Raw genomic sequence first — 9,365 nt, 5'->3', positions numbered from 1 at the left:
TGGCCGGACAGCGCCCCCTGCCGGACTGACAGTGGCGCCGCGCGGTTGTCCAGCCGAAGGCGTGGGCGGTCGTGAGTCCTCGTCGCCGGCTGTCGGATAACGGCGGGCAGGACTCGCAGAAAGAATGCCGAGGAAGTCTACCCGTTACTGTCCTTCTCCCATTCACCCAGGTGCACATCGTCACCTGTCCGTTGTTTATCAGGCCACACAGCTGCTGTGATGTCAGCACCCAGACCTGTATGGAAGTCCCATCAGTACGAACGTCTCTCGGACCGCCCTGGCGCATCCATCGGGTTCTGTAGAGCGGCTCACGGTTGCCTGGACTCAGCCTGCAGCCATTTGTTCTCAATTCTTTAGCTCCCCACGTTACCAGGGGTTCTGCTGTCCCACCTCTTCCAGCTTGGCAGGGTAGGAGGGCCTTCTCAGGGACCAGTGGATCTCCCAGCAGGATGCTTTGCTCCCATTCATTAGGTTTTCTTTGCCCCGATACCCTTCAAGGTCTTGGATTTTGGAATTTATGCTTTTCCCCCTACTTATGCTTTAAATCCTGTCCTGAGAAACATCTGCTACAGAGTGTAGCTGCCCAGTTTGGAAAAGAGTTGTAGGGCACCAGGAAATAGCAGGAGGAAAAAATTAAGTACCACTGGTTAATCTTTCAAAATCATACCATACTGCATCATACTTAATTCTCACAAAACTGTAGCTCAGAGAAGTTGAGCCACTTGCCCAAGGACACACAGTTCCTATATTTAGGAATAGAAGTATTAGAAGTTGTGACCCCAGAAGCAGACTTGAGCAGGAAGGGTCCAGCCAGGAAACAGAGGCACACTCAAAGGGAAGGGAATGATTAATGGGGTGTAATGAAAGTAAATTCTTACAAAGGGGTGGATGTGATGGGGAAGCATTAGGAACCAGCAAGAGCAAGAAGCCAAGAAGCCATTAACCCCCTAGAGGCAGAGGAAAGAACAGTGTTGGCTGAGCCTGGAGGAACAGGAGCTGCAGGATGCATCCCAGGACAGAGCAGAAGGAAAACCCCACCCTTCCCTCTTGCTGCTCTCCCATCTCCTGCCAGTGCCTGTCACTGTGGAACCCAGAAGTCACTGGGGCCTGGCAGTGGTGTGCTCGGGCCAGATCCTAATGGCTTGTGAGAGCCAATTGTTAAATTATCAGGAATTTTGTGAGCCAGTTGTTAAAAGCTATTGTTAAAAATAACAGCCAGCTACCATTAAAAATTAAATTATGTATGTTTACCATTAATTATACAAAAACAAAGGAAATAAATACTTATATCACTTCCTAGTTATTTTACTGCATTTTACTATTATCTGTTCTTGAAGTTATGGATGTCTAATATCCCTGCAGGATGGAAATGCTATATAACGCGTGCTACTGAGTGTCTCTACCCACCTCCGCGTTCTCTGACTTTGTGTTGGTAGCTTGAGTATTCAGACTGCAGAAATCAGTAAATGGCTTGTTAACTGTCAACTTGACTTATTATTCTGTTGATTGTCTAGACTTAAAGAAGTGATGGAGAACATGTTAATAATGCAGATGAAACTTAGTGTGTTGTGTCTGTAGCTACTGAATTTTGAATAGCACAAAAATTTGAGGAAATATCTTTCTAGTGTTTCAAAACTATTATCCGAGTTAGCAAAGAAGTTGCTTCCTGTTGAGAATGAAGTTTCTTAGTTATTTCACCTTTGTCCTTCTTGTTGAGGTAAACAAAAATATCAACCAACATTCATGTCATGCTACACTCGTTTGTCAATTACAATCACAGATTGATGAGGGACAACAGAGTTCTGCAAAAATCACTGAAAGCATTCTGCAGGAATCAATTTGCTATATGGAATTTATTATAAGTATTGTATATTTTATTATTCTTTTTGATAAAAATGTAAATTTGCCCCGACGTCGCTACCATATTAACAAATACATTTCTATATTAATAGCTTAAGGCCAAAAAAAAAGTCCTGCAGCCCTCGTTTTATTATTGACATATTGGCATTCTTCTATTCAATATAGTGGGTAATCTAAGCTGTAAGTATATGTATATATGGGTGTGTGTGTGTGTGTGTGTGTGATTAAATAAAATCACTTTTACTTTGAAGTTTTAAAATTGCCCGTAAATATTTTTTCTAGAATTGGTCCAATATAGAAGAAATTGCTCCCCCACTACAGTGAAACAATGGTTTAGATTTTTCTTTTAACCACAGCCCCCCTGACAGGTTAAACACCTCCAGGACTATCTACCTCACCTGTTACCAATTTGCAATAAAAACAGAACTCAGGAATATCAGAGAATTGGCGAGAAGAACTTTACATTTTAGCCCCACTTACTGATTTCAGGAGACTAATAGATGCTTGTCGTCAGCTGTGCAAATGAAGCGTGGTGGGATGAGGAGTTCTCTGCGGCTGTGAGCCGCGAGCCCTGAAGGAGAGCGAGAATTTTCCCCAACCTCCCGGCAGGGGGCGCTGCCTGAGGATGGAGAGCCCAGAAAAGCCTCCAAGGGCCGCTTCAAGCAAGAATCCTAACACATATATATGGGATTTAAGGAAAAAAAATGTGAAGAACCTAGGGGTAAGACAGGAATAAAGACACAGACCTACTGGAGAACGGACTTGAGGACATGGGGAGGGGGAAGGGTGAGCTGTGACAAAGCGAGAGAGAGGCATGGACATATATACACTACCAGACGTAAGGTAGATAGCTAGGGGGAAGCAGCCATAGCACAGAGATATCAGCTCCGTGCTTTGTGACGGCTTGGAGGGCTGGGATAGGGAGGGTGGGAGGGAGGGAGACGCAAGAGGGAAGAGATATGGGAACATATGTATATGTATAACTGATTCACTTTGTTATAAAGCAGAAACTAACACACCATTGTAAAGCAATTATACTCTAATAAAGATATTTAAGAAAAAAAAGGATCCCTTCCTCCACCCTGCGCAAGAGGCACTGCGGATGGGCGAGAGCCGGCGCCCAGGCAGTTTCCCCGGAAGACCCAGAAGCAGGAGTGCTGCGCAGGGCTGGAGGGACCAGTCTTTTTCATCAGCCCCTGGGCTAGGCTGGGGAAATGGGAATGGTTGGTCTTTTCTCTACTTGGAGAACCTGGAGCCGAGTGGCCAGTGGTCCACGGGCCCCCCCAGCATGGTGGAACAATTCGGGGTGGGGGAGGGAATAATGAATGGATTTCCCCCCAAATAGTTCATTCCCCCCCTGCCTCCAACTCCCATCCATTGTGTAAGTGGAGGCAGGCAGAAAGCCAGGCCAGATAGGTATTCCTGACTTTGATCTTATAAAAATGCAGGTTTTGATGGCTTGGAGAGGACTTCTGTCTAGACAAAATGTTAGGGAGGAAATCCTGCGGGACGGCAGAGCAGGAAGCTGAGGAGAGTTGGGTTTCCAGGGAGATAAAAAAGGATTCCCTTAGATAGGAGATGGGGAGAGTGATGAAGGGGAGTGATGAAAGCACAGTAGTTCCTGGAGAGGTTCTAGAAAGGGGAGCCTTGTGCTCCTTCCTGGGCAGAGCCCCAAGGAGACAACAAAATCTCAGCTACGTCGTGGCTCCAGGAGCAGTGGCCTTGTGCTGACTTCCCCAGTGCACCCTTGGAGAATTAGCAGGCCTGAGGGAAAGAGCTGCAGCCTAGGCCAGGAGGGCATTTCTGAGGTGACCACCCCCAGCATGAGTGAGGCCAGGAGCCCAAGCACCACTCAGAAGCGGCAGAGGACCTAGGGGAGCCATTCAGACAGGGATGGGGTGACGCCAGCAGGGCCACAGCCAGCTCTCAGATGCCTCTGTGCAAATTAGAAAAAGGTAGATGAAGGAGCCGTAGGTACATGGCCTAGACTGTGGGTGTTGGTAGGAAGCAGCCCTGTACCTACATCCACAGCTTAGCAAGAACAGCACAGGCTGGATTTCAGTTTCACTCATTCAGGTACGTTTGTACAGTGGAGAACCCACTCGACTGTCCATAGGGGCCCACTGTCCCAGCCTCTGCCTATGTGGATGAAGACCACGGGCTCTATAGAGTGGAGTGGAAGGCTAGTGGATGCCAGCACAGAGAGGTGACATAAGGTCCAGGTAGGTCCCCAGCCCCACAGAGCCTTGGCTCTGTATAAGTCTTCTAGTGCAGCCCCAAGGAAGCTTAGAACCTTAAACTGATATTGAGTTTCCATCACTGTGGTGGAACTTGGGGCCCTAAATAGGTGGAGATATAGAAAAAACAAATCTGCCGTGATTCCCTACACACCCAAGTTTGTGACCTGGGAGGCACATCTGCCGCCCAGTAGGTTTGACCTGGTAGCAGATGAAGCAAGTGGAGGAAGGGAAATGCAAGGGGCTGACTGGAAGGTCCAAGCTGGGCAGGCTGGCGCAGAGTGAACAGAGCTGCTTTGGGCCCTGGCACCTACCAACAGCATGGCCGTGGGCACAACAACCCATCTGCCTTACCCATGTAACAATGAAGACAAAATAGCACACAGAAGGGCTTCCCGAGGGGCTTCCCTGGTGGCGCAGTGGTTGAGAGTCCACCTGCCGATGCAGGGGACACGGGTTCATGCCCCGGTCTGGGAAGATCCCACATGCCGTGGAACGGCTGGGCCCGTGAGCCATGGCAGCTGAGCCTGCGTGTCCAGAGCCTGTGCTCCGCAACGGGAGAGGCCACAACAGTGAGAGGCCCGCGTACCGCAAAAAAAAAAAAAAAAAAAATAGCGCACAGAGAACCCCCGGAGTGGACAACCAGAGTTAGTCCTTGCAGGGCCCTCAGTGTGTGCCAGGCACTGTTCTGAGCTCTTTACGTAGATTAACTCACATCATCAGCACAGCCACCTAGGAAGTAGGTACTAGAAGTTCTATTTCAGTGATGAGGAAAAGGAGGTGCAGTGTGGTCAGCTTGGCCAAGGCCAGGCAAGTAACAAGTGGCAGGATTTGGGCCCTGGTCTCACCCACTCCCCACACTGCCCATTGTACTGTGTGAAGCTCGTCGTGCAGTGCCTGGGGCACAGCACCCAGGAAATGTTGGTTGTCCTCATAGATGAAGTTCCGAAGCCCAGGAATCACACAGAGGCTCAGGAAAGCTGGAGAAGATGCTCAGGACCCAGGGGACCAATGCAGATGACAGGCAGCTCAGTGGGTTCCCCAGGAGAGTGGGGCTAGCGAGCAGGAGAGCAGGCCTGGACTAGTCCTCGAACCTTCCACACCCAGGTTCCTTGTTGGTAGAGTGAGGATAACACCTCCTTCACTACAAGAACTAAAGAAGAAGAGAATATAAGGCCTTCAGGACACAGCATCTTTATGCCCTACCTCATTTGAAAAACTGAATCCAGCCACTCTTGCTTAGAGCCCAGAGCGTTCCCCATGTTGTCACGGCTCTTCTGGCTATTTTGAGAGGGCAGACCATTTGTTTGTCACTGTTTCATAGGAGCACAACAGGTGTTTCTTGGGGTAGAGGTCGCCTGTTTTAAAGCTGCAAAAATAGCATTTGTAGCCAGGACATGGAAGCAACCTAAGTGTCCATTAACAGATGGATAAAGAAGATGTGGCACATATATACAATGGAATATTACTCAGCCATAAAAAGAAACGAAATTGAGTTATTTGTAGTGAGGTGGATGGACCTAGAGTCTGTCATACAGAGTGAAGTAAGTCAGAAAGAGAAAGACAAATACTGTATGCTAACACATATATATGGAATTTAAGAAAAAAAATGTCATGAAGAACCTAGGGGTAAGACAGGAATAAAGACACAGACCTACTAGAGCATGGACTTGAGGATATGGGGAGGGCGAAGGGTAAGCTGTGACAAAGTGAGAGAGTGGTATGGACATATATACGCTACCAAACGTAAAATAGATAGCTAGTGGGAAGTAGCCACATAGCACAGGGAGATCAGCTAGGTGCTTTGTGAACACCTAGAGGGGTGGGATAGGGAGGGTGGGAGGGAGAGAGATGCAAGAAGGAAGAGATATGGGAACATATGTATATGTATAACTGATTCACTTTGTTATAAAGCGGAAACTAACACACCATTGTAAAGCAATTATACTCCAATAAAGACGTTAAAAAAATAGCATTTGTCGTATGAAAAAAAATGCGCAGTAACTTAACCTGCACAACCTCCCTCTCTTAATTTGGAAAGTCATGACATATACAATACATTACAAATGAACTTGGGAAGGGCCCCAAGTGGTAAAGAGACATCCCCTGGTTAATCTTCCCAACAGGAACAGAACAAGATTCACATTTCATCTTAAGAACTAAAAAAAGAAGAATCTTCCATCAAAGAACATCATGTTTGCTGTTACTGCCCTGAACACATTTTCCATGGAGTTCATCAGCGGTGGCCATGGTGGAATCATTCAAAACCAGTTACTGAGTCCCTCCTCTGTGCCAGGGGCAGGGCTGGGCCCTAGGGACACAGAGCAGAAGGGGACACAGCCCCTTCCTCATTGACTCGGAGTCTGGGGAGTACAGGAGGCTTTGGGAGGATGCTGTCTTTCCTCAGTGCTGCCTCAAATGTGTGTTGCCTCTTCTCTCTGCTAATCACCAGTCACTCAGCAAGACTTCTCTTCACTGTGTATATATACTTGGCTGCTCCAATCTTGTGGCTTTGAATACCAACCATATACCAATGACCCTCAAATATGTCAGTCCCAGATTGTTCTTCTAAACCCACTGTGTCTTGGGCCAGGGCTCTGTTTATGACATGACCCTGATATGTCCCAACTCTTACAGGAGAGTCAGGAAGATGCTTTGCGTCCCTGAGCATCAGCGTTAATTTGAACCTGGTCATGGGTACGCAACTGCTTTGGAAAGAAATGGCTATTCCCTTTACCCCAGTGTAAATGGTTGTCCTCCCTTTGCGGAAGGCCCTGGAGATCATATCTGTACTTACTCATCATGGAGGTGGTCAGGTCCTGCCTTCTGTCGATGGGATCTGAGAACTGACTCAGGTCTGGTAATCAGTCAATGACCTACCATGATTATGTATGTATTCACGATGTTTTCGTCAGCGGCCTCATTTGTCTTTCCCCAACAGCAACATGTTCTGCGAGTCATCTCTGTAGATCCCTTAGGTCATCTCTCTTACCCCGGGTTACCATTCCAGGGTAGCTGCTAATCACAGTAGTTATACTCATCTTGCTCCTGATGCCTACAGGCTGCCACCTGCCCTCTGCTAGGCCCGTATCCAGTGGTTCTCACCAGTGTATCGGGGTGCTCGAACTAGTGCCAACAGCACGACCTAGGAACTTTTTAGAAATGTACATTCCCCAGCCATAAACCCAAACCTGCTAAATCAAAAACTCTGGCTTTTGACAAGCCCTCTGTTTGAGTTTAATGCCCATTAAAGTTTGAGAACCACGGCTGCCTTAACCCTCCAGAGAGGCCCCCATCTACCACCACCCCCTCCTCCTGCAGAAGAAGCCACCCTGGAGCTTCTCAACAATGCCTTGTCCCCTCACCTGTGGGTGCCTTATCAAGTTGGTAGATGGCGTGTCCGCACAGTCTCCCAAGGAACATGGCCAGCCAGGTGGGTTTCTGTCTAATGCCCACTTTTGAATCTTTTGTTCCATTCCTCCATGGTTTGCCACAGAAGTTCTGGTATCTCTACGTCATTTAATGTGGGCCGGCCCAGCAGCATACCCACAGTCACCCAGGGCTCTGTCACACACCAGACAGACTCCCTGACCCAGCCCCCTCAGAACTCGTGCAGGCCTGCTGTTCCAGTCACTGCTGGTAGCCAAGCTCTGTAGCACCTTCAGTGTATAACTTCTGTCCATCCTGTGCAGACCCAGCACTTCCCCACTTGGTTTGCTGAGGTTTCAACCTAAATATAGGTCTGGGGGTGGTGGTCAACCCCTAAAGGCAAGCATCATCCTGGAAGGTACCTGCCCTATTTGTGGCCTCCACAAGGTCTTCTTGCAGGAGGCAGGAGGGGGCTCTGTATTCCAACAGGGGGAGAAGGTCACTTCTGCAGGCCCAGGGGAATCTGGAAGTCCAAGGTTCTCACATGCAGTACCCAGATACCCCGTCCCTAGTCTCTGAGTCCTACTTCTTCCCCAACAGGGACCTGAGTTTGACACAGGAGACTTGCCTGGTGTGAGAACTCAGCCTTCTCAGAAGTGCTGCCTCTCTTACCCTTAGAAAGTACTGTGCCTGGACTTCTGTCCTCTCTGCCTTGGAGAACAATCAAGTAGCTTCTCTGACCCTCACACTTTGCTTTATATTGCTGACCAGTAAGGCTGAGACCAACATTTCCTTTCTTAAAGGATCAGGGGCACTTAGCAAATAGTCATCTGATTCCACAGTTTTTCTAATTGCTGTTTCCTCCAAAGTCCACACCGTTGTACAGTAGTGCATCCCCTTCTGCCTGTATCCTGTCTTAATTCATCAAGGAGGAAAGTCTTAGCAGTCACATATGACAGCATACTGGGAACTTCTCCTACCCAATCGAAAAATGAAGTTAAGAAAACAACTCCATTTACAATGGCATCAAAAAGAATAAAATACCTAGGACTAAAGTTAATGAAAGAAGGGTAAGACTTGCACCCTGAAAACTACAAAATATTATTGAAACAAGTTAAGGAAGACCTTAGTAAATGGAAAGACATCCCTCGTTCATGGATTGGAAGATTTCATATTGTTAAGATGGCAACATACACACATACATACACACATAACCCCTGTATACACACATATCTGTATTTATTTTTCTATCTACACACAAACATGGGTGCCTATGAATGCCTCCAAATCCCATCCACAAGGTTCATTCTAGCCTCCCTTCTCCCTTTGCTTATCTATAACTTCTTTCTCTGACAGTGAGAAGCCTGGGTCTCATTCTCTACAGTATATTCACTTATTTGTTCAACCCTAGTATACATGTAGTTTCTCCATAGTCTTTTTAAAGCCCAAGTCAGATCACTCCACTGCTGAAAACATTCCCACATCTTCCCATCTCACTCAGAGTAAACCTTAGTCCTTGACCTCCTGTGGCCTCCAGGGCACTACCACATGTAGACCAGTAAGACATATCGACCTCCTCTCCCTTGTGCTTCTGCTCCAAACACCTTGTTTTCTTGTTGCACCCCAGAGGCTGCGATGTTGGGAGGGTATTAGACTGAAAACAGGGAAATAAGCGAACTTGTTGGGGATAGTACAACTATTCCATATCTTGACTTTGGGGGTGGTAACGTGACTATATACATTTGTCAAAATTCCTTGAACTATACACTTAAAATTAGTGAATCTTATTGAATGTCAAGTACCCCTCAATAAAGTTGATCTTTTAAAAAAAAAGACCTTTATACCAAGCAATAAATGGTCTTTTTAAAAAAGACCTTTATACCAAACAAGTATATTACC

Source organism: Phocoena sinus, chromosome 2 (assembly GCF_008692025.1).
Source record: "Phocoena sinus isolate mPhoSin1 chromosome 2, mPhoSin1.pri, whole genome shotgun sequence".
NCBI classification, from domain to species: domain Eukaryota; kingdom Metazoa; phylum Chordata; class Mammalia; order Artiodactyla; family Phocoenidae; genus Phocoena; species Phocoena sinus.
Note: the sequence above shows the minus strand (reverse complement) of the source record.